Below are 25,214 nucleotides of genomic sequence, written 5' to 3'. Positions count from 1 at the left end.
CTTGAAACCCTCCCAAACAACATGTGCTGATGTAGGTGCTGTTTGACTATTTTGTTTTTAAGGTTTTCTGACCCCGAGACTCAACTATTTTCTTTCTATTTTCTTTAGCCGCTCAAACTCTCCTTCTCAACGTGCATTAGGACGATATATACACACGTCCTCTTCCAGGCAGTTTCATAACATTTTATGTTGATTGGAAATTCTTAATTATTGCCCTGATGGTGGAAATGGGAATTTTCACTGCTCTAGCTCTTTTCTTAAAGCCACTTCACTAATTTGTGAAGCTCAATTATCTTTGCTGCACATCAGAAATATATTCTTTGGTTTTCTCATTGTGATGGATGATTAAGGAATTTGGGCTTTGTTTTCCATCCTATTTATATTTCTGTGAAACAGGAAGCCATGGCTGGATAATTTCATGTTCATAATCACCCTGGAGTGCTCAAAATTGTGAATATGAATGGGAATATACTTCACTGGGAGATATTTTACTCATAATAATTTCTAGGGGTGCCAATAATTGTGTCCAACGTGTATTTGAGACAAACATTTATTTCATAATGATATTTCCCCTCATTTTAAATTCTTATTATCCAATGAAAGGTTAGATTTTTGTGATTAAAAAAAAAAAAAAGATCAAAAGGATTAACAATGCAGATTAATTTTCACAGCCTTCTTTGATCATATTTACCAAGGGTGCCGATATTTTTGGCCATGACTGTATATATGTTATATAGAATATTTATCAGTTTTTTTTTCTACCGCAGTTGCTGTTGCACCTATTAGTTTTGATTTTTCCATGAGTCTGACAGGCTGCACAATCCTCAACTGACGCAACCTTGATACTGTCAATACGTTATCAGGTAGTTTCAAGTGAATGCTCCAAATACATTATTTGGGTAACACTCTACAATAATTAACTAACACTTTAATATATTAACTAACATTAACTAATTGAACCTTATTGTAAAGTGTTACAATTATTTGTTATTAAAGCATATAGGCTATGTTCACAAAACACTGTTAAATTAAACAGAAAAGCAAGCAGGTGTGCATGATTTGGCATGGCAGCCAAGACAAATAATTAATAACCGTTTCCTTACCTAAATCCTGCATTTGGAACAGAATCACATCACTCTGTGCTTCTGAAATGATTATGTTTATCTATATAGTGTAGTAGCTATCTCTGTGTCATACATGACCGCTTGTCAAGCATGAAAAACAGAACTTTTATTTAAATTCTGAATATATTATCGTATACAGCATGCAAAGAGCCCTCCCTTTAAATGTATTAAAAACTGTCAATCATTCATCACGATCTCACAAAGTTCCGTTTTAACCAATGAATGTGACAACACAACTAATCTCTTTTTTTTTAATGTCTTCATTAGAAAGAATTTACAAGCATGATAGAACTCAGCACTGTACAAAAAGTGGGGTGGGTGGATTCAAACACCTCTGATTGGCTATTGCGTTGTAGAAATCAGCAAACATGTCTGTGATTCGCTACATTGCTCACTTCGGTGGAAATGCAGTGTAAAATCATTTGACGCTTTCCAAAGCAGAAAGGCAGATACACTGGATTGTTTGCCAAATCTATTTTTTTATGCTATTATTACGAAGAAAACAAACCCTAGACCAGGAGTTATGGGCAGCTTTTCCATCTAAAAGCAATCAAAAGCAACAGCAGGCAGCTGTATGAGTTAAGACTATTGTACACGCTAAACTCAAGTCCAGGTCTGGAGGGGGGCACAGGGATGTCCATGGGGGGCAAAGCCCCCTCTGGCGCCAGGCCTGGTTCCTACATCAAGGCTCTGTTCATTAGAGCACCCTGATTCTGGATTCCACCCTAATTTATTAATATTATTTAACCTTGATGCAAACATAGGCTTCCTTATTGATGCTATACATGTTCATTTGGGAATAAGGGTTGGCTCATAGTTTATCCACAACGTGCACTTTATATCATTTTTATGCAGATTTATAGGTCTGAAAGAGAAACAAAATACTGCATGTATCCTCTTTGATTACACTGAGTCACTACAATAAGTGCCCCAGCAACAATGTTTGACCATATTAAATTCTTTAAAGCTATACTGAATATTATCTAAGCTTGCAAGGTTTCACAGATTTAGAAAGGATCAGAAGCTTGTCTAATAACATGGTGAACAACAACAACTAGCTAGTAAGATAGGATTTGGTCAGTAATGTTTTTCACTCACTTGTTACCTTATCAAATAATTATTAATTTTGCACACTGGATATGGTATATGCACAGCACTGTCAAATGCCCGGTTACTAGAAACTGTATTTTACACATGACATTTGAATGCACCAAACTGCAAAGTTACATAAGAACTTATGATTTCATCCAGTAGCTCTCCACCCAAACGTTTGACCCCCTAAACCAATCCAGAAATGTCTGCCCAATGTAAAGCAGAAGACACAAGATCTTTCTTTTCTAGACAAAAGATACTGAGGATATGAGGAGGAGGATAACGTGCTAAATTCACATCATGTGTGTCGTTTTCACAGCATCTCTTCTTATGTGCTTCTCACACAAACACACACTCACACTAACATTCTGCTCTTGCACAAGCTGAACCATCTCTCACTTGCCACCCACTCTATTACTGAGCTGTGCAGGCATGAACACACACACACACACACACATTCCATATATACACAAACCCCTGGCACGCACAAGTATCTCGATACTCAAAGGCAAAGACTTGCACCCTACACACCATTTGCACAAAGTGTGTAACATACACATGCAAGTAAAATGTGTGCACACATTTATAGAGATTAGTAGTTGAAAATACACATCCCGATACATCATATTACACAATCCCGCACACACCTCACGCCGACTAAACAAACTGCTTTATAATCAATATACATTAACAGCATTTGAGCCATTTTAATGCACAATTTCATTAAACCAAACTATTAAACCAATATCTAAACACACATTATGATCACATTGATGCATAAGAAAACCTAAAATATACAAAGATAAAAACACAACTGATGGCACATTCAAAGCGCATGTCCACTCACATGGCGAAGCATGCTCTCTCTCTCACACACACACACACACACACACACACAAACATATTCTCCATTAAAAGCATAACTGCGCAATATGCTCTGCAAACACGCCCGAAATAAGTAAATCACCGAAATCTGCAGAATTTATTATAACAACCAGCTGCATTTCACTCTCAAACTTATAACATAAATACCTATTATTAAACCATCACATATATTGCATTACATACCTATAAAAAACTAATGATTTTAATACTCCTTTAATTACATATATTTTAATCTCTTTTCATACATAGCCTACATAGTATTATAGGCTTATAAACACCGTTTTTGTCATTTATCCCGGCAATACTTTGTGTATCATCAGGTATATAGGTTTGTATACCTACCTTGATTTTTTTTCTTGCTTGTTGGTGTTTTCCCGTCTTTATGTTGCAGGTTGTGTGCTGGTTGAATTGGCGGCAGCTGCTGCAGTAAGGAAGGGGATGCGCCTGGGGTTCTGTGTATGTTTTACCTTCTTGTGTTCTTTTCTGTCATTACGTTTGTGTAGAATTCAGCGTTATGCAGGTTGTGTGCGATGAGGAAGATGCTTTCATTTTCCTCCCTGAGAGCCTGAGAGCGCACCGCCCTCCCTCCCAAAAGCCCGTAGGAGTGAGTCATCAGCCCTCAACCAATTAGACGCCGAGAATCTGAATCTAATTACAATCACAAGGAGGCTTGCTGAGCAACAGAAGTGGGCCGGGCCGATCATAAAAGCTTCGAAAGGAGACAGGAGGATGTGCAATTAATTATGATGAGGATAATAACAATAACAATACTAATAATAATAGTAATATCAAAAGAAATGGAAGGAGGGATAAATTCGAATATAGCATGCATAGAAGTGGACTTATAAGTGTTCAATAATCGCTCATTTGCAAAGTCTTCAAAGAAAGGTAACGAAGAAACAAGAATATATGTACAAAACACACATTATGTATTTAATAAATATGATCAAAAATATGTGTTTATACTTACTATTGCAGCTATCAATTAACACATTTGAAGCTGTACTGTAACTGTCATGCAACATGAATACAGGTGCTGGTCATATAATTAGAATATCATCAAAAAGTTGATTTATTTCACTAATTCCATTCAAAAAGTGAAACTTGTATATTATATTCATTCATTACACACAGACTGATATATTTCAAATGTTTATTTCTTTTAATTTTGATGATTAGAGCTTACAGCTCATGAAAGTCAAAAATCAGTATCTCAAAATATTAGAATATTACTTTTTAGATTTTTTTTTTTTTTTTAATTTGAAGGATTTTTAGAAATCTTGGCCAACTGAAAAGTATGAAAATGAAAAGTATGAGCATGTACAGCACTCAATACTTAGTTGGGGCTCCTTTTGCCTGAATTACTGCCTCAATGCGGCGTGGCATGGAGTCGATCAGTCTGTGGCACTGCTCAGGTGTTATGACTTACTTTACTTTACTTTACTTTATTGGTTTATAGTAATGTGGACAACCTCTTTTAATGAAAAGAGCAGCTTTAGCCTCTACGGCTAATTTCCAGCTGTAGTCCCCAGCCAGTTGTTAATTGGCATACATCAATAAATACATTACAATTAAAACAAAACTTAAGCAAAAGCTTAGACAAACAAACAAAGTGGTACAAAATTGAAACAGACAAGCAAACACAACTTGCAAAGACATAAAAGCAGGTCAAGCAATAAACTAGAAAAAATTGACACACAAAATAATCATGCAAAGGCCACATTAAAACACATATAGAACATAGCATTGAAACAGTCAGCAGAGATCAAGTAGCAGAAGCATGATCATGTCACATCTAGTGCACACATCACATCTAGCATATTAATGTGTGCTGGTTGAATTGGCGGCAGCTGCTGCAGTAAGGAAGGGATGCGCCTGGGGTTCTGTGTATGTTTTACCTTCTTGTGTTCTTTTCTGTCATTACGTTTGTGTAGAATTCAGCGTTATGCAGGTTGTGTGCTGGTTGAATTGGCGGCAGCTGCTGCAGTAAGGAAGGGATGCGCCTGGGGTTCTGTGTATGTTTTACCTTCTTGTGTTCTTTTCTGTCATTACGTTTGTGTAGAATTCAGCGTTATGCAGGTTGTGTGCTGGTTGAATTGGCGGCAGCTGCTGCAGTAAGGAAGGGATGCGCCTGGGGTTCTGTGTATGTTTTACCTTCTTGTGTTCTTTTCTGTCATTACGTTTGTGTAGAATTCAGCGTTATGCAGGTTGTGTGCTGGTTGAATTGGCGGCAGCTGCTGCAGTAAGGAAGGGATGCGCCTGGGGTTCTGTGTATGTTTTACCTTCTTGTGTTCTTTTCTGTCATTACGTTTGTGTAGAATTCAGCGTTATGCAGGTTGTGTGCTGGTTGAATTGGCGGCAGCTGCTGCAGTAAGGAAGGGATGCGCCTGGGGTTCTGTGTATGTTTTACCTTCTTGTGTTCTTTTCTGTCATTACGTTTGTGTAGAATTCAGCGTTATGCAGGTTGTGTGCTGGTTGAATTGGCGGCAGCTGCTGCAGTAAGGAAGGGATGCGCCTGGGGTTCTGTGTATGTTTTACCTTCTTGTGTTCTTTTCTGTCATTACGTTTGTGTAGAATTCAGCGTTATGCAGGTTGTGTGCTGGTTGAATTGGCGGCAGCTGCTGCAGTAAGGAAGGGATGCGCCTGGGGTTCTGTGTATGTTTTACCTTCTTGTGTTCTTTTCTGTCATTACGTTTGTGTAGAATTCAGCGTTATGCAGGTTGTGTGCTGGTTGAATTGGCGGCAGCTGCTGCAGTAAGGAAGGGATGCGCCTGGGGTTCTGTGTATGTTTTACCTTCTTGTGTTCTTTTCTGTCATTACGTTTGTGTAGAATTCAGCGTTATGCAGGTTGTGTGCTGGTTGAATTGGCGGCAGCTGCTGCAGTAAGGAAGGGATGCGCCTGGGGTTCTGTGTATGTTTTACCTTCTTGTGTTCTTTTCTGTCATTACGTTTGTGTAGAATTCAGCGTTATGCAGGTTGTGTGCTGGTTGAATTGGCGGCAGCTGCTGCAGTAAGGAAGGGATGCGCCTGGGGTTCTGTGTATGTTTTACCTTCTTGTGTTCTTTTCTGTCATTACGTTTGTGTAGAATTCAGCGTTATGCAGGTTGTGTGCTGGTTGAATTGGCGGCAGCTGCTGCAGTAAGGAAGGGATGCGCCTGGGGTTCTGTGTATGTTTTACCTTCTTGTGTTCTTTTCTGTCATTACGTTTGTGTAGAATTCAGCGTTATGCAGGTTGTGTGCGATGAGGAAGATGCTTTCATTTTCCTCCCTGAGAGCCTGAGAGCGCACCGCCCTCCCTCCCAAAAGCCCGTAGAAGTGAGTCATCAGCCCTCAACCAATTAGACGCCGAGAATCTGAATCTAATTACAATCACAAGGAGGCTTGCTGAGCAACAGAAGTGGGCCGGGCCGATCATAAAAGCTTCGAAAGGAGACAGGAGGATGTGCAATTAATTATGATGAGGATAATAACAATAACAATACTAATAATAATAGTAATATCAAAAGAAATGGAAGGAGGGATAAATTCGAATATAGCATGCATAGAAGTGGACTTATAAGTGTTCAATAATCGCTCATTTGCAAAGTCTTCAAAGAAAGGTAACGAAGAAACAAGAATATATGTACAAAACACACATTATGTATTTAATAAATATGATCAAAAATATGTGTTTATACTTACTATTGCAGCTATCAATTAACACATTTGAAGCTGTACTGTAACTGTCATGCAACATGAATACAGGTGCTGGTTATATAATTAGAATATCATCAAAAGTTGATTTATTTCACTAATTCCATTCAAAAGTGAAACTTGTATATTATATTCATTCATTACACACAGACTGATATATTTCAAATGTTTATTTCTTTTAATTTTGATGATTAGAGCTTACAGCTCATGAAAGTCAAAAATCAGTATCTCAAAATATTAGAATATTACTTTTTAGATTTTTTTTTTTTTAATTTAAAGGATTTTTAGAAATCTTGGCCAACTGAAAAGTATGAAAATGAAAAGTATGAGCATGTACAGCACTCAATACTTGGTTGGGGCTCCTTTTGCCTGAATTACTGCAGCAATGCAGCGTGGCATGGAGTCGATCAGTCTGTGGCGCTGCTGAGGTGTTATGAGAGCCCAGGTTGCTCTGATAGTGGCCTTCAGCTCTTCTGCATTGTTGGGTCTGGTGTCTCTCATCTTCCTCTTGACAATACCCCATAGATTCTCTCTGGGGTTCAGGTCAGGCAAGTTTGCTGGCCAATCAAGCACAGTAACACTATGGTCATTAAATGATGTTTTATTAACAAAGTTCGGGAGGAGCACGTCAGATACTTAGCCTAATTAGACACAAGTGGTACGCCATCAGGCTAATCAACACAAGGGTATAAATACAGCTGACATACCTCCTTTCATTTGACGGCTAATCAGCATCCCTCCACCACCCCTTCTCCACCATAATCACTAAAGTTCACAACACAGTAGGGGGGATACTCTGGGTTCGGGCAATTCCCGAGCTCGGAGCCCTTCCCCAGGACAGCATGCCAACAACGTATTACCATACTCGCCAAATATGCATTACGTTACTCGTGCTAAATATATGTAAGTGTGAACTCGTGAAACCAGCTTTTGGTACCTTTGGCAGTGTGGGCAGGTGCCAAGTCCTGCTGGAAAATGAAATCAGCATCTCCATAAAGCTTGTCAGCAGAAGGAAGCATGAAGTGCTCTAAAATTTCCTGGTAGATGGCTGCGTTGACTGTGGACTTCAGAAAACACAGTGGACCAACACCAGCAGATGACATGGCAGCCCAAATCATCACTGACTGTGGAAACTTCACACTGGACTTCAAGCAACATGGATTCTGTGCCTCTCCACTCTTCCTTCAGACTCTGGGACCTTGATTTCCAAATGAAATGTAAAATTTACTTCCATCTGAAAAGAGGACTTCGGACCACTGAGCAACAGTCCAGTTCTTTTTCTCCACAGCCCAGGTAAGATGCTTCTGACGTTGTCTCTGGTTCAGAAGTGGCTTGGTAGGCCTTTTCCTGAAGACGTCTGAGCGTGGTGCCTCTTGATGCACTGACTCCAGCTTCAGTTCTCCTTGTGAAGCTCTCACAAGTGTTTGAATCAGCTTTGCTTGACTGTATTCTCAAGCTTGCAGTCATCACTGTTGCTTGTGCACCTTTTCCCAACCAATATCTTCCTTCCAGTCAACTGTGCATTTAATATGCTTTGATACAGCACTCTGTAAACAGCCACACCTTTCAGTAATGACCTTCTGTGACTTACCCTCTTTGTGGAGGCGTCAATCTTCGTCTTCTGGATCATTGCCAAGTCAGCAGTCTTCTCCATTATTGTGGTTTCAAAGAACAAGAGATACCCAGAATTTATACTGTAGGGATGGTCATTTATTCAAACTCAAATGTAAATATTCTAATATTTTGAGATACTGATTTTTGACTTTCATGAGCTGTAAGCTCTAATCATCAAAATTAAAAGAAATAAACATTTGAAATATATCAGTCTGTGTGTAATGAATGAATATAATATACACGTTTCACTTGAATGGAATTAGTGAAATAAATCAACTTTTTGATGATATTCTAATTATATGACCAGCACCTGTATACAATAACATTTTAGATTAGGGAAAACATATTCACCATTAACTAAGGGTTTTCCCTCAATAAACTCCTAATTTGATGCTTATTGATAGTAAGTAAGGTCGTTGTTGTAGTAGTTCTGTTTAGATATGGGGTAGGATTAAGGGATCTAGAATAAGGCATTAATAACATTTTTATATTAGTTTATTATAATATTTATATTATTTATAATAGTAGCAGATAATACTAAATTTCCTGTGGTAAATAAAGTCAAATAAAAAATGAAAGAGTCTCAGGTGCTTCTCACCCCGTTTACTTTGCCATACCTATATTCATACAACAGAATGTGCTAATGTAAGATTCACAGGGGCGTGTTTAGAGTTTTCAGGGCCCCTGGGTCCCTCTCGGCAGATATCGTGTTTCGCAGGGGCCCCCTGGACTGTGTGGTTTGCCTGGTGCCTAAACACACTACTGAACATTCATTACCATAACCATTCATAAATACTAGCTTGTATAATAAAATTGATGAATACATCGTTGACTCTAATCTCAGACTCAGAATGTGTTTCCTGTCATAGACCCGTATTTTGTGTGGATTACGATTACTTGTGTTCATTCAAGTGGTGTCTCTAGCAAAAAAATAAGTTTCCTCGTTCTTCTAAAGTCGAGTCTCTGTTCAGGACGTTTTGTGATAAATTGCATATAGCCTAGTAGTTTAAGGATATCTACCTGTCAACATTAACCTTCCTAACGAAGTGTTTTGGATCTTACCTTGTCGATCTCCTATGTATTTCAGAGAATGGAAAATACTATTTTGGTATATTTCTTGGTTGATTACCTGATTATGTGATATACTGACCTGTGAAAGGTAATAATAATAAAATAAATGTGAAAAAAATAAAATAAATAATAAAATGTGATTTTGTGCTCTGCATTTCACCCATCCAAGTGCACACACATATCAGCGAGTAGTGAACACACACACACACACACACACACACTTCTGTATTCGTATTTGCTAAATACTGTTGTGTACGAGCTGTATCTTACCTGCATGCTTACCTTAGTCTCTGTATTAATAAATTCCTTCATCTGGGTTCAATCCATGCTCCTGTGGTGTTGTGTTTGTAATGATTTCAGTTTCAAGTTCCCCTGTCTTGTAGTTTGGTCTCCTATTTTGAAGTGTATTCTTGGTCTTATTCTTGTTATTTTACATTCTTTGCCTACCTTGTTAGTTTCCTTGGTTACTAATCTCGCTCACCTGTCCCTTGTTTTTGCCCTAGTTATCGTGTGTATTTCAACCTCAATGTGTTCCCCTGTTCTTGGTCAGGTTCTGGCAATTTAGTCACAGAGGAAATATGACAATGTTTTGATTTATAAACAGTTTAAGTGACTTACATTTTAGACACAATATTCAGGGGTGCACATAAGATTTTCAGCCTGGTTCTCCTGGAGCACCTGGAGATTTGATTTGATGCTCACACTGCACATAGTGTGACACATTAAATATATGAAAAAAACAAACAAATTCATAATAGTGATAATAGTATTGATGCAAAATGTATTCTGTATTTTAATAAATGTATTTTAAATGCATTAAATAAAAATACAATTATTTTATAGTACACTTAAATATACAATGTTAATATCAACATTTTCATTTTTTATTTGATCTTTTTTTAAATATGAATTTTCATTATTTTCAGACTTTTTTTCAACTGCTTACACTTTTTCAAAACTTTGTCTCTTTTTTCAAAACTTTGCATGCACAAAATGCAAAATGTCTCACATCTCTTGCAAAATGAAGCACTGCATTCAAAATATCACAAACACATCTCAAAAGCAAACATTTGCAAACACCTTTGCTATAATATTAATTCCTGTTAGATTTTTGTGTTACATAGAGACTTGTCTGTTGTGTTTTTCAGAAAGTGTTTTATGAAATTGAAAACTGAGTCAAAGGCTGAGAATTAGTGTATGTTTTGCAGATTTGGTGTGTGCTTCTGCTGTTTGAGTGACAGCTTTCAGAAATTGTGTGACAAGTAAAGTTTTTGTGTGAAAGTAGTTTAAAAAAAAAACTGTAAGATAAGCAAGCTTTTATTTATGCACTGCTGTTTTTTTTATTTGGTGGTGCATGCACACCCGTACACCTTTGTTCTGTTTCGGCAACAAAATTAGTTCCAAACAAAGCCAAAGTAGAGCCGCTGAGTGTCTCATTCGAACAGTGGTATTTCATTCCTGAATGAATCAGCATGCTTAATCAATTACTTTCTTTGTTCCTGAATGAATTAGCTGGATTGAACAAATCGATTGAATGAATTTTCAATAAATCACTCATTAAGGCACCTACTGACAGTTTTAGGGCAGGTTTATATGACAATGTGGCTGCACAGATCCAAACACAGTGTTGATTGAAGGGGTGTCTCTCTTGGTTCTGCTATAGTCTTGAGTTTAGCTGTATAGTTTCATATAAGTTTTTTAGTTCTGTTGTTTTCTCCTGCATTTCCCGAGTCTTTGCTTCCAGCAAATGTTTCTACTTTACGTGTGTGTGTGTGTGTGTGTGTGTACAGTATAAACTATATATGATATGGAGCAATGGAAAAATATCCTAAAATATCTTTTAGAAAGCTACAGACCAGTATCCCTTCTTCCATTCATTGCAAAATCATTGAACGTGTTGTGTTCAACCAAGTCTCTGCCTTTCACACACAGAACAACCTCCTGGGGGGCATTTACCATACAACAGCGTAACTTGCTGCTTAATTTGCATAGTATGAAGCATTACTAAAGAAATCATCTAGCTCAATGGTTCCCAGCCCTGTTCCTGGAGATCTACCTTCCCGCATGAGTTCAGTTCCAACCCTGATCAAACACACTTGTCTGTAATTATCAAGTGCTCCTGAAGATCTTAATTAGCTGGTTGAACCGTGTTTGATCAGGGTTGGAGCTGAACTTTGCAGGAAGGTAGATCTGCAGGAACAGGGTTGGGAACCACTGAGCTAGCTAGTCACAACTGTTTACTGAAACAATGTTGTTGCAAATTTGTCATTCAACCATGTTGGTTAATGATATTATGCAGTTGGTAGAGTAATAACTTCTTTTAATTATTCTGTTTATGATCAAATGAATGCAATTTTTGCTATAAATTAAGGACATGTTATCTGAGGGCTAATTCTCTTTTTCCCTCAGTTATTATGCTTTATTTCCAGATTCAATCATTGGCTCTTTCTTACATAATAGAGCATGTATGCACATGCGCACTTTTCAAAACAGCACTTTAAGTCTTTTGACAAACTAAAAGACTTGAATGAAATTTGCATATTATAAATGAAATATACAGATTGCACTGAATGTCAGCATGCTTAATCAATTACTTTCTTTGTTCCTGAATGAATTAGCTGGATTGAACAAATCGATTGAATGAATTTTCAATAAATCACTCATTAAGGCACCTACTGACAGTTTTAGGGCAGGTTTATATGACAATGTGGCTGCACAGATCCAAACACAGTGTTGATTGAAGGGGTGTCTCTCTTGGTTCTGCTATAGTCTTGAGTTTAGCTGTATAGTTTCATATAAGTTTTTTAGTTCTGTTGTTTTCTCCTGCATTTCCCGAGTCTTTGCTTCCAGCAAATGTTTCTACTTTACGTGTGTGTGTGTGTGTGTGTGTGTGTGTACAGTATAAACTATATATGATATGGAGCAATGGAAAAATATCCTAAAATATCTTTTAGAAAGCTACAGACCAGTATCCCTTCTTCCATTCATTGCAAAATCATTGAACGTGTTGTGTTCAACCAAGTCTCTGCCTTTCACACACAGAACAACCTCCTGGGGGGCATTTACCATACAACAGCGTAACTTGCTGCTTAATTTGCATAGTATGAAGCATTACTAAAGAAATCATCTAGCTCAATGGTTCCCAACCCTGTTCCTGGAGATCTACCTTCCCGCAGAGTTCAGTTCCAACCCTGATCAAACACACTTGTCTGTAATTATCAAGTGCTCCTGAAGATCTTAATTAGCTGGTTGAACCGTGTTTGATCAGGGTTGGAGCTGAACTTTGCAGGAAGGTAGATCTGCAGGAACAGGGTTGGGAACCACTGAGCTAGCTAGTCACAACTGTTTACTGAAACAATGTTGTTGCAAATTTGTCATTCAACCATGTTGGTTAATGATATTATGCAGTTGGTAGAGTAATAACTTCTTTTAATTATTCTGTTTATGATCAAATGAATGCAATTTTTTGCTATAAATTAAGGACATGTTATCTGAGGGCTAATTCTCTTTTTTCCCCTCAGTTATTATGCTTTATTTACAGATTCAATCATTGGCTCTTTCTTACATAATAGAGCATGTATGCACATGCGCACTTTTCAAAAACAGCACTTTAAGTCTTTTGACAAACTAAAAGACTTGAATGAAATTTGCATATTATAAATGAAATATACAGATTGCACTGAATGTCAGCTTGCTTATTTTGCTCAAGATTAGGATTTATTAAGTCCCCATTTCATACAAACAAGAAACTATACCACAGATCGAGAGCTGTCGTTCCAATCACACAGCTCTGCAAATGTTCATTGGAACTATGGTTTCTGGAAATATTGATTCGTTGAACTATGCTGATAGCGACAGAAATTGCGACCATAGTTGGCTAATGATGCTTTTGGGGAACACACTTCTGGACACTAACCAGTCTGGCTTCAGAAGTGGACATTCAACTGAGACTGCCCTGCTCTTGGTTGTTGAAGCCCTGAGACTGGCAAGAGTGGATTCCAAATCTTCATTACTTATCTTGCTGGATCTGTCTGCTGCTTTTATTACGGTTAACGACCAGATCTTCCTGGCAACCCACTTGACAAGGGACATCTCAGGAACTGTACTCCAGTGGTTTGAGTCTTACCTCTCAGATAGGTCCTTCAAGGTATCTTGGAGAGGTGAGGTCGCATCTAGCTACTGGGGTGCCAGTTCTGAGTTCTTGGACCACTTCTCTAGGCTTAGGGTAAGGGGATAGAAATTACAGTTTGTACAGTAGAAAAACCATTGTGCCTATGGAATGAAACCATAATGATCGTAATACATGTGTGTGTGTGCGTGTGTGTGTGTGAGTCAGTGAGTGCTTTCTGCCTTCCTTGCATTTTATCTAGAGTTAATTCAACCTTGCTGGTGACTGGTGGGGAAATGCACTACGACTAAAGTATGAAGGCATCCTCAAGACCTCTGGGGGGAGCTCTCTGTGCATTTTGGTATTTCCTTTGATGTGTGTTTAGTTTGCAAATTCGTGCTGTGCATCTGATCACCTTGAGGTCTACTGATTGCAGTACACATGTAGTGTAGTGTCAACCATATTGTGTACTATATGTGTGTATATACAGTGAGGAAAATAAGTATTTGAACACCCTGCTATTTTGCAAGTTCTCCCACTTAGAAATCATGGAGGGGTCTGAAATTGTCATCGTAGGTGCATGTCCACTGTGAGAGACATAATCTAAAAAAAAAAATCCAGAAATCACAATGTATGATTTTTTAACTATTTATTTGTATGATACAGCTGCAAATAAGTATTTGAACACCTGAGAAAATCAATGTTAATATTTGGTACAGTAGCCTTTGTTTGCAATTATTGAGTGTTTAATCTTATCATTATACATTACTGACACTCTATCCTCCAATTTGATACTGTTAAGTGCTTTGACACAATCTGCATTGTAAAAGCGCTATATAAATAAAGGTGACTTGACTTGACAGAGGTCAAACGTTTCCTGTAGTTTTTCACCAGGTTTGCACACACTGCAGGAGGGATTTTGGCCCACTCCTCCACACAGATCTTCTCTAGATCAGTCAGGTTTCTGGCTTTGAGCTCCCTCCAAAGATTCTCTATTGGGTTTAGGTCTGGAGACTGGCTCGGCCACGCCAGAACCTTGATATGCTTCTTACAGAGCCACTCCTTGGTTATCCTGGCTGTGTGCTTCGGGTCATTGTCATGTTGGAAGACCCAGCCTCGACCCATCTTCAATGCTCTAACTGAGGGAAGGAGGTTGTTCCCCAAAATCTCGCAATACATGGCCCCGGTCATCCTCTCCTTAATACAGTGCAGTCGCCCTGTCCCATGTGCAGAAAAACACCCCAAAGCATGATGCTACCACCCCATGCTTCACAGTAGGGATGGTGTTCTTGGGATGGTACTCATCATTCTTCTTCCTCCAAACACGTTTAGTGGAATTATGACCAAAAGTTCTATTTTGGTCTCATCTGACCACATGACTTTCTCCCATGACTCCTCTGGATCATCCAAATGGTCATTGGCAAACTTAAGTCGGGCTGGACATGTGCTGGTTTAAGCAGGGGAACCTTCCGTGCCATGCATGATTTCAAACCATGACGTCTTAGTGTATTACCAACAGTAACCTTGGAAACGGTGGTCCCAGCTCTTTTCAGGTCATTGACCAGCTCCTCCCGTGTAGTTCTGGGCTGATTTCTCACCTTTCTTAGGATCATTGAGACCCCACGAGGTGAGATCTTGCATGGAGCCCCAGTCCGAGGGAGATTGACAGTCATGTTTAGCTTCTTCCATTTTCTAATGATTGCTCCAACAGTGGACCTTTTTCACCAAGCTGCTTGGCAATTTCCCGTAGCCCTTTCCAGCCTTGTGGAGGTGTACAATTTTGTCTCTAGTGTCTTTGGACAGCTCTTTGGTCTTGGCCATGTTAGTAGTTGGATTCTTACTGATTGTATGGGGTGGACAGGTGTCTTTATGCAGCTAACGACCTCAAACAGGTGCATCTAATTTAGGATAATAAATGGAGTGGAGGTGGACATTTTAAAGGCAGACTAACAGGTCTTTGAGGGTCAGAATTCTAGCTGATAGACAGGTGTTCAAATACTTATTTGCAGCTGTATCATACAAATAAATAGTTAAAAATCATACATTGTGATTTCTGGATTTTTTTAGATTATGTCTCTCACAGTGGACATGCACCTACGATGACAATTTCAAACCCTCCATGATTTCTAAGTGGGAGAACTTGCAAAATAGCAGGGTGTTCAAATACTTATTTTCCTCACTGTATATATATATATATATATATATATATATATATATATATTAGGTGTAACGGTATGCGTGCCGAACCGAACGGTTCATGGGGCAAATTCCAAATGGAAGTGATCATCCCTATCCCCTTGGAGTGGGGACTTTGGAGTGAACAGGGCACGTGCGTGCCATTATGTAGTCGTTTGGAATGCACTTGGTAAGGGAGAGATGTCATTTCCTCATCATCTTCAGCTGGAATGTTCCCGTGACAACGCAGACACAGTGTGCGTCAGCAGATTCGCTGACCAGTCTTGCCAACTAATTTTCAGAGAAAGTTGCTAAAGGGAGGTCGATTTGTTGCTAAATGATGTTGTGATGTCATTGTGTGATGGCGTCATTGGGTAATCATGACACAAAATTATGTCACAACATCAAATCTCAGCAAAAAAAGATATTTTATGTTAATTTGTTAATTAGTTTATAATTGTTAATTAATTTATGAATTAATAATTTGTTTGTAAAATAATATGCACAATATAATATTAAAATATAAATAACTATTTTTAATTACATTGAATTATTGAACACTTACACATTTTTGAATGATTGCAATTTAAGTATTTTTTTAGTAGCTAGTAAACTAGTAATACTACACATTCTCAACAATTATGCTTTTAGCAGTGTATTAGTAGTTAGTTAGTATGCTACACTCTAAGAAAAGTCTGTAAAAATAGGGCACAGTCTACAATGTTAATATGAAAGAATTTTCCGAATTGGTTTTTACCTGCGTTTTTAAGATCGCATTGTGTTTTCAAGGTTATAGCATAGGGTTACAATAGATAATGGATAATGTCCTGGAAAATTACTAGTATCTTTTCCATATTTCTAACAGTGTACTAACTGATCAACAATCGCAGGTTACACACTACTAACAAAGTGTATCATAAATTAACAATTATTCAATTTTTCAATTATTATTATTATTATTATTAAATTGAACAATTGTAAACAGCAGCTAACTCAATTCACGTGATGTGTGTACTGCTAGTGTCACAGTGCGCACACAGCGGGGAGGAACAAGGAGCACGGAGACGTAAAATAAACTTCAAATAAACAGGCTTTAATCCAAACTCAAACAGGGCAAGACAAGGCAAAGCTGGGACACACAGGGATCGTAACGAGCAGACCAGATGAAAACTAACTGAACAGACAGGAACTTAAATACAAGGGATAATTGATCACACACAGCTGGAACAGAATTAACTAATCAAAGTAAACAAGGACAGGAAAATAACCAAATAAGGACACAAAGGGCAGGAAACACACGACACAAGACTGACAGCTACACTGTAAAAAATGAATCATGGGTCTTGTAATTTTCATTAAACAAATTAAGGTGATACTTAAAAATAGTGTGTATATTTCATTAAAGAAATTGTGATTCAGTGTTGTATAGAAAATATTGAGGACTTTTTACTAATAAAACCAAGAGGTGTGTTTTCCTCATTTTTTTAAAAGGAAACTTCAGCAGTTTTGAGGCTTGAATTGAGGAACTGATTAAACGAAAAAATTAAGGAAAGAAGGCTACCTATTTATTTTAAGAGAATTTGCTCAATTTTGCGGTTTTATTTTAGAGGTGATTGTTAGTTCCCAGCATGCTTTGCATATAGCTGGATGGAGAGTAAATTTTGAAATTAAATGCTATTTTATGTGTTTTTGAGTGAAGGGAAACATCTATTAAAGGGATAGTTCACCCAAAAATGAAAATTCTGTCATCATTTACTCACCCTCAAGTACTTCCAAACCTGTATGAACGTCTTTGTTCTGCTGAACACAAAGGAAGATATTCTGAAGAATGTGGGAAACAGAGCAGTTCTCGGGCACCATTGACTTCCTTAGTATTTTTTTTTCCTACTATGGAAGTCAATGGTGCCCCAAAACAGCCTGCTTACAAACTTTCTTCAAAATATCTTCCTTTGTGTTCGGCAGAACAAAGAAACTCATACAGGTTTGGAACTACTAGAGGGTGAGTAAATGATGACAGAATGATCATTTTTGGGTGAACTATCCTTTTAATGTTTAATGTTCAGTTATGTTTGACATTTGAAAGAGTTTCTGTTACATTGAAGTTTCCATTGCACAGTGCAATAGTTACCATTGTGCAGAAGAGTAGATCTTATGGTTATGGATACTACTCCTATAAGGCGTTAAGCCTTGTTCAATGAGCAGTAGCTTTGCTAGTGCTCGAGCAGTACTTTCCAGTATTGTTCAAGTAATTTCCTACTCGAGCTGTTTGGCTGTATACAGTCTTTTAAATGTACAAAATAACTCAGTCAAATACACACAAGCCTCACTCAAAATCACAGACTTTTGAGAATCAACTTGAAATAAATGAGCACATTTCACTAATTATATTAAATTCATTGTGCCATAGATTAATTAATTTAGGAGATTTTACATGATTTTTTTCAAGTAGATTCCATTAAGTCTAAACTACTCAAAAATATTAAGTGTAATATTGTTACCATAATTTTTTTAAGTAAATAGCCCGTTCCATTTTTTACAGTGTAGGCATCTTTGTTTTCCTTTTTTTTGTGTAATTTGGATGGAAAATGTGTGCCTTTTTATTATCACTTATCAAAAATTGCTAAAAGTTGCCAATTAAATTAAAAATTGCTAAATTTGTTTCTAGGTGCTTTTGGAAGAAAAAGTTGCTAAATTTAGCAACAAACTTGCTAAATTGGCAAAATATACATTTTATATTTTAAAAAGTTTTATACATAATAGTTTTTATATATTATATAGCAAAAAACTTTAAAAAACGTTTTAAAATATAAAATGTATGTTCATTTGCAACAGTTATGCTAGCAACACTAAAAAGACATTTATGCTATGCCATTTAAACAGCGACATCTGCTGACTGTGTCTGCGTTGTCACGGGAACATTCCAGCTGAAGATGATGAGGAAATGACATCTCTCCCTTTACCAAGTGCATTCCAAACGACTACATAATGGCACGCACGTGCCCTGTTCACTCCAAAGTTTGGAATTTGCCATGTGAACCGTTTCGGTTCGGTACGCGTACCGTTACACCCCTAATATATATATATATATATATTAGTGCTGTCAGACGATTAATCGCGATTAATCACATCCAAAATAGAAGTTTTTGTTTACGCAATATACGTGTGTGTACTATGTAAATTTATTATGTATATATAAAGACACACACATACAGCACATATTTTGAAAATATTTACATTGTATATATTTATATTCATATAAATTATATCATGTATAAATTTATTTAATATATAAACGTAACATTTTTCTTAAATATGTACATGCATGTGTGTGTATTTATACTTAATATATAAATATACACAGTACACTCACATATATTATGTAAACAAAAACTTTTATTTTGGATGCGATTAATCGTTGACAGCACTAATATATATATATATATATATATGTTAGCTCTAAGTCGTGATCCTTTTTACAAGATGATATGTATATACAGTGTGTGTGTGTATGTACGTATATATATATATATATATATATATATATATATATATACATACATACATACACACACACACACACACACTGTATATATGCATATCATCTTGTAAAAAAGGATCACGACTTAGAGCTAGGTCAGAACCTGTCTACATCAACAACAAAAAAAAACTCTCTGGTGTGGCGGATCCAGCCTTGACAAGACAGCACGTCTGTCACCACAGGCCAGTTCTTCCACCGTAACGTGGTCGTCCTGCAGTTCTACACAATAATATATTGAAATGGCCAAAATACAGTGTATACAAATACAGTGTAAAAAAAAAAGTTCTCTTTCATTGTTTTGAACTTTCAAACTGATTATGGTGGCCACAGAGAATCTGCTCAAATTGAAACTCTTTGTGCTGCCTCTCCATGCACAAGAACACAGTCTATCACAGCAGCTCTAATTTCATCTGAAAAATCTGTTCTTGGTCTTGTTCTTCCTCATCCTCCTCTTCCTCCACCTCAGACTGATGGATGCACCCGTGCCATCTGTGTTATTTTTTTATTTTATATTTTGTATATTTAAACATTTAGAAACAATTGTGAACAATTTTGAATTATTGTATGTACATGATGACAGCTGTGTTGCAGTTGTGCTTAACTTTTTGCTTTCTTGTGTTTAGTGTTTTGCATCACAAGTTCATCACGGTGCAAATAGTGTCTTAGAGAGTGAGAATGTGTTTAGAGTTTTGCAGAGTTCATGAGATCTGTGCAGTGCAAACAACCAACACCTGGTTATATTAGGCAATTATGACATCATTCGTGTTTGCATGGTTACATCATGTCCATAAAAACAGAAGGAAGACCTACTAAGTGCGGTGTGAGTGTGGTAAGGATTGTTTGTAGCTTGTTCTTATAACAGTTGCTTAGAATTGAAACGTGTCATCTTGATGGCTGCTTTTAATCAGGAAAGTTCTAAATGGCAATCTCCATTAACTGTAACAATTTTCTCCATTATCTGTGGAACCTGTTTCCAAAACGAAGAAATCTGCAGAGTCTGCTGTCAAAAGGAGAAGGCGACAGAAGCTTGGGATTGAAATTGTCCTTTCTTTTTTTGCTGAACAGGTAAGATATTTCAGTGGCTCAACAGGTAGCTAGCTATCATTAGAGCACTTGTTTGCTTGATCAAGATTGTTCAATACATTAAGTTGGTACTGAGTTTCCTGTGTTGCTGTTTCTCTCTCTTGTTTTGCTATGGTTAGTGAAGTAAATTTCTTGACAACTCTTGGAGTGATTGGCATGGTAATGTACATGACAATGTTAATGTATTTGATCTTGGTGGAATAGATCTGCTACGCTGCTCCTGCACATATAACATGAATAACCCCCATAGCATACATGATCACCCTGTAGCAGATCTGTACAGGTGGAGCTGGGGAAGGTGGAGGGTTTCTGAAGCAAGCTGCAACTGCTACAGCAGCACTAGTCATGTATTTGAATGTTGAACAGCAAGCTCATTGGCTACCGATACAGGAGAGAACCAATCAGCTGTGCCGTGTAATGACGTCATTATGTCAGATTGAGTTAAGACCTATCGGACTGCGCCATCTAGAGTTTCATGCCAGAACTTTGTATCTCTTTTCTGCAGGGTTTTTTTTTTTTGCTAGCTGTGAATGAGAGTAGTTCTGCTCTGTGATCTGATCTGATCTGACTGAGCAATCGTTACATCTAAACGTCAGTAATATGATTTTCTTTTTTTCTTTTTTTATTTACGTTTTCAATTTGTTAGAACAAGAGCAGCAGATATGTTACTTGTTATTGTATTTTTTTGGATATATACTCTCGTGTAGATGTACAATGACAGATTCGCTCTGATGTGGTGATTACAGATTCGTCCGCGCAGAGGAGCAGGGCTGAAACACAACCCACAAAAAAACTCTGCAAGTCACTTACAATTTTAGATCCCAGCAACCCGGCAACCCTACACAAGGCAAGCAGTTTGGAAACAAGATTGGCATCAGGTTACACCAACAAAAGTATCAGTTAAGAATTAGATCATGAGGAAATAATAAGAAGAAATTACTGCGTTTGTCCACTGTTTACATGTATTCCTGTTCAGATGCATTCTGCAAACCAGTTGCCATCCTAGAAAGCCCATCCTGTAGTGACAAGGGGCCTCATTTATAAAATGTTGCACAGAAACCATCCTAAATTTGATCTTACGATCATCTCTCAAATATGCGTAAGTGATTCATAGGATGAATGTTCACACAGAAAACACACATACACCTCTCTTTCAGATGTGAAATCTATGAATGATCTTGAACTTGCGCGCAATTGAATGGTTTCAGCTCTCTGCCTTGCAAACGGCTCCTAATTAATGTCATTAACATGTAAAAGATCACCAGTCCTCATCCAAATCCTTTAATTTAGAACAGCAAGCTGCAAGAACAGCTTACATTTCCAAAAACCTGCAGTACTCCGACAAGAAAAAGTGTGTACGTCTGCTCAGACCCTGACGTGATGCTAAACACTTTTCCACGTCAAAGGCAGTTTTTACAAACATGAGCGCTGGCGTGGATTTAAGCGCGCACACACTCTAAGATCGAATCTGATCGTACGCACGCTTTATAAATGAGGCCCCCAAGGGTTTGCATATGAGAACCTCAAGCTATTTTTCTAGTTACTGTATTTCTAAAAAGAAATGTGATCATGTAGCATGTGTTATTTGTAACATATCACCCCCAACGATGACTAAATAAATAATAAAAAAGCAGCACATATTCTTGCCAGATCTTTTGAGATGCAGTTTTAGTGTCAGTGTAAACGACTTATATTTCAACAGTGATTTTGCACTTGTGAAGCAGCATTATTAAATAGATAAGAACAACATATATCAGCATTTAAAATGACCAGCCAAATGACTATCTACTGTACACAGTGATTGGGCTGAATTAAAAAAAAGGATTTGCTTCAGTTGCATCATTTTGTAACATACAGTTACTGTCCTGATATGTGTTGTCTGTACATTAATGTTGTCTCACTGTAAAGACTGTGAAACTTGGGACACTTGAAGTAAATCTGATCTGAGCTACACAAAAATGACTGACAAAAAGTTTCTGTTTATACCGTATATTGTAGCCTACTTCAGATTGTGTGAATATTTTATGTTCAAATATTTACCAATTGTTGAACGGAATGCAAATTGAGACTATACTGACCAATTACAGCCAATATTTCCCCTGCAGCCCATGCAGTGTGGATTGTAGAGAGACTAGCAAGCAGCTAATGTGCTTAAGGCTCCTCGTTGTAGGGTAACTCTCCTGTAATCTGTAAATCCTCTTCATAAAACCCACCTGTGTGAAATATGCTGAGCCTTGAGCATGTCTACCCAGGCATTTCACAGGGACAAGGGTAGCCTTAGTCCACCTGACACTACACAATCTACAATATGCAAGAGTGGAAATAAGTTGTGTTTAGTGCTCTGGTTTTATTATCCTGAATGAAAAATGACTGATGAATGAATTCTTAATCTTGAATTAATGTGCTTGATTAAATGTGTTGATTACTAAGAACAGTAGTTAACTTGGAGTATTCTGGTTCCTTCAGATCAACTGTTTGAGAATGGCACTAACATCCGCAAGGTAGTGAGTGCACTTCCAAGAAAACAAGTAAACTTTGAATGCATCAAGGCCGATATATTCCAGAGCACTTATTAGGGATCCTGTAGTATGTGTGAAATGTGACCTACTTTTCTATAGTGTTCCTCAGGCATATACCTTACAAGATCCCAACATGCCTTGTTGGCACTAATGCAGCACAGGTCATCACATTAACACAAAACAGTTTGTGGTTCGACGACATGAAAGTGTATTTATTTTAATCACTTCAAACCGAACAAACTTCTTTTGTCAAATGTTTGCTTAAAAACGTGAGTGCTATCTTGGTTAGAAATTTTGTTGTCTCACTTGTGCACTTTGAAATGTGTCCAAATCCTATCCGGGGCCTCTGCATTGGGTGTTGCTTGATGGAAGTCAAGTCACCTTTATTTATATAGCGCTTTTAACAATACAGATTGTGTAAAAAGCAGCTTAACAGTATTAAATAGGAAAATAGTGTGTAATAATGCAAAAGGACAATGGTAAACACTCAATTTTCAGTTAAAGCCAGTTCATGGACAATGACCAGGGACGAGTCATTATTTAAAATCGGAATTTCTCTGGATTTACAAATCCTTGGGAACTTTTGGTATAACATAAATGCACAACTGCATGAAATATATCACACTGTGCAAGTAGTTTTTGAATATTTTATAACGAAAATCTTACATATTGTGCCTTTAAAGCCAGTTCATCATTGATTCAGTGCCTGTGTGCCAAAGGACGTTTTGTGTGGGTTTTTTCTATCACTGCTTACCTGCCTTGTGCAGGTACAACCTTAATAACTTGATAAGTTGCCAGATATGCAGTGCAATGATGGCTGGGATTATTTTATTAGCTGTGGCCTAAATAGACTCGTGCTGACAGCCTGGAAACATCAGGTAATCCCAAGCGGGCCTCTATAAAGTGGGGTGCACGCTCGCCCCGTCAAGTCGTAGCACGGTCCTGCCTCGTTTCTCCACAGTCCTGCCGAGCCATCCAAACACTACTGCAGAAAGGGCCAAGCAAAACATCCAACCGCAGCCATGAACGGTACAGAGGGACCGGCATTCTACGTGCCTATGTCCAACGCCACCGGCATTGTTAGGAGCCCGCACGAGTATCCCCAGTACTACCTGGTGGCGCCATGGGCATACGCCTGCCTAGCAGCGTACATGTTCTTCCTCATCCTCACCGGCTTCCCCGTCAATTTCCTCACTCTGTACGTCACCATCGAGCACAAGAAGCTACGTACACCTCTCAACTACATTCTGCTGAACCTCGCCGTTTCAGACCTCTTCATGGTGTTCGGTGGCTTCACCACGACGATGTACACCTCGTTGCACGGCTACTTCGTTTTGGGACGCCTCGGCTGCAACCTGGAAGGCTTCTTCGCCACCCTGGGCGGTGAAATGGGCCTTTGGTCCCTGGTGGTGCTGGCCTTCGAGAGGTGGATGGTCGTCTGTAAGCCCGTGAGCAACTTCCGCTTCGGAGAGAACCACGCCATCATGGGTGTTGTCTTCACCTGGATCATGGCCTCCTCCTGTGCCGTGCCTCCCCTGGTGGGCTGGTCCCGTTACATCCCCGAGGGCATGCAGTGCTCCTGCGGAGTCGACTATTACACTCGTGTACCTGGCGTTAACAATGAGTCCTTCGTCATCTACATGTTCGTCGTGCACTTCATGATTCCGCTCGTCGTCATATTCTTCTGCTACGGCCGCCTGGTCTGCACCGTCAAAGCCGCTGCCCAGCAGCAGGAGTCCGAGACCACCCAGAGGGCCGAGCGAGGTCACCCGCATGGTCATCATCATGGTCATCGGCTTCTTGATTTGCTGGACCCCCTATGCCAGCGTGGCCTGGTATATCTTCTGCAATCAGGGAAGCGAATTTGGGCCTCTCTTCATGACAGTGCCAGCCTTCTTTGCCAAGAAAACAAGTAAACTTTGAATGCATCAAGGCCGATATATTCCAGAGCACTTATTAGGGATCCTGTAGTATGTGTGAAATGTGACCTACTTTTCTATAGTGTTCCTCAGGCATATACCTTACAAGATCCCAACATGCCTTGTTGGCACTAATGCAGCACAGGTCATCACATTAACACAAAACAGTTTGTGGTTCGACGACATGAAAGTGTATTTATTTTAATCACTTCAAACCGAACAAACTTCTTTTGTCAAATGTTTGCTTAAAAACGTGAGTGCTATCTTGGTTAGAAATTTTGTTGTCTCACTTGTGCACTTTGAAATGTGTCCAAATCCTATCCGGGGCCTCTGCATTGGGTGTTGCTTGATGGAAGTCAAGTCACCTTTATTTATATAGCGCTTTTAACAATA

General features: G+C 38.3%; 1 pseudogene; it reads left to right on the top strand.

Annotated features, from left to right (window-relative positions):
* The first annotated feature begins 23,924 nt into the window (after positions 1–23,924).
* Positions 23,925–24,956, top strand: LOC131546039 (rhodopsin-like; annotated as a pseudogene).
* Positions 24,957–25,214: the final 258 nt, after the last annotated feature.

Source organism: Onychostoma macrolepis, chromosome 08, assembly GCF_012432095.1.
Source record: "Onychostoma macrolepis isolate SWU-2019 chromosome 08, ASM1243209v1, whole genome shotgun sequence".
In the NCBI taxonomy this organism is placed as follows: Eukaryota; Metazoa; Chordata; class Actinopteri; order Cypriniformes; family Cyprinidae; genus Onychostoma; species Onychostoma macrolepis.
This window is presented reverse-complemented; position numbering and strand designations above follow the sequence as displayed.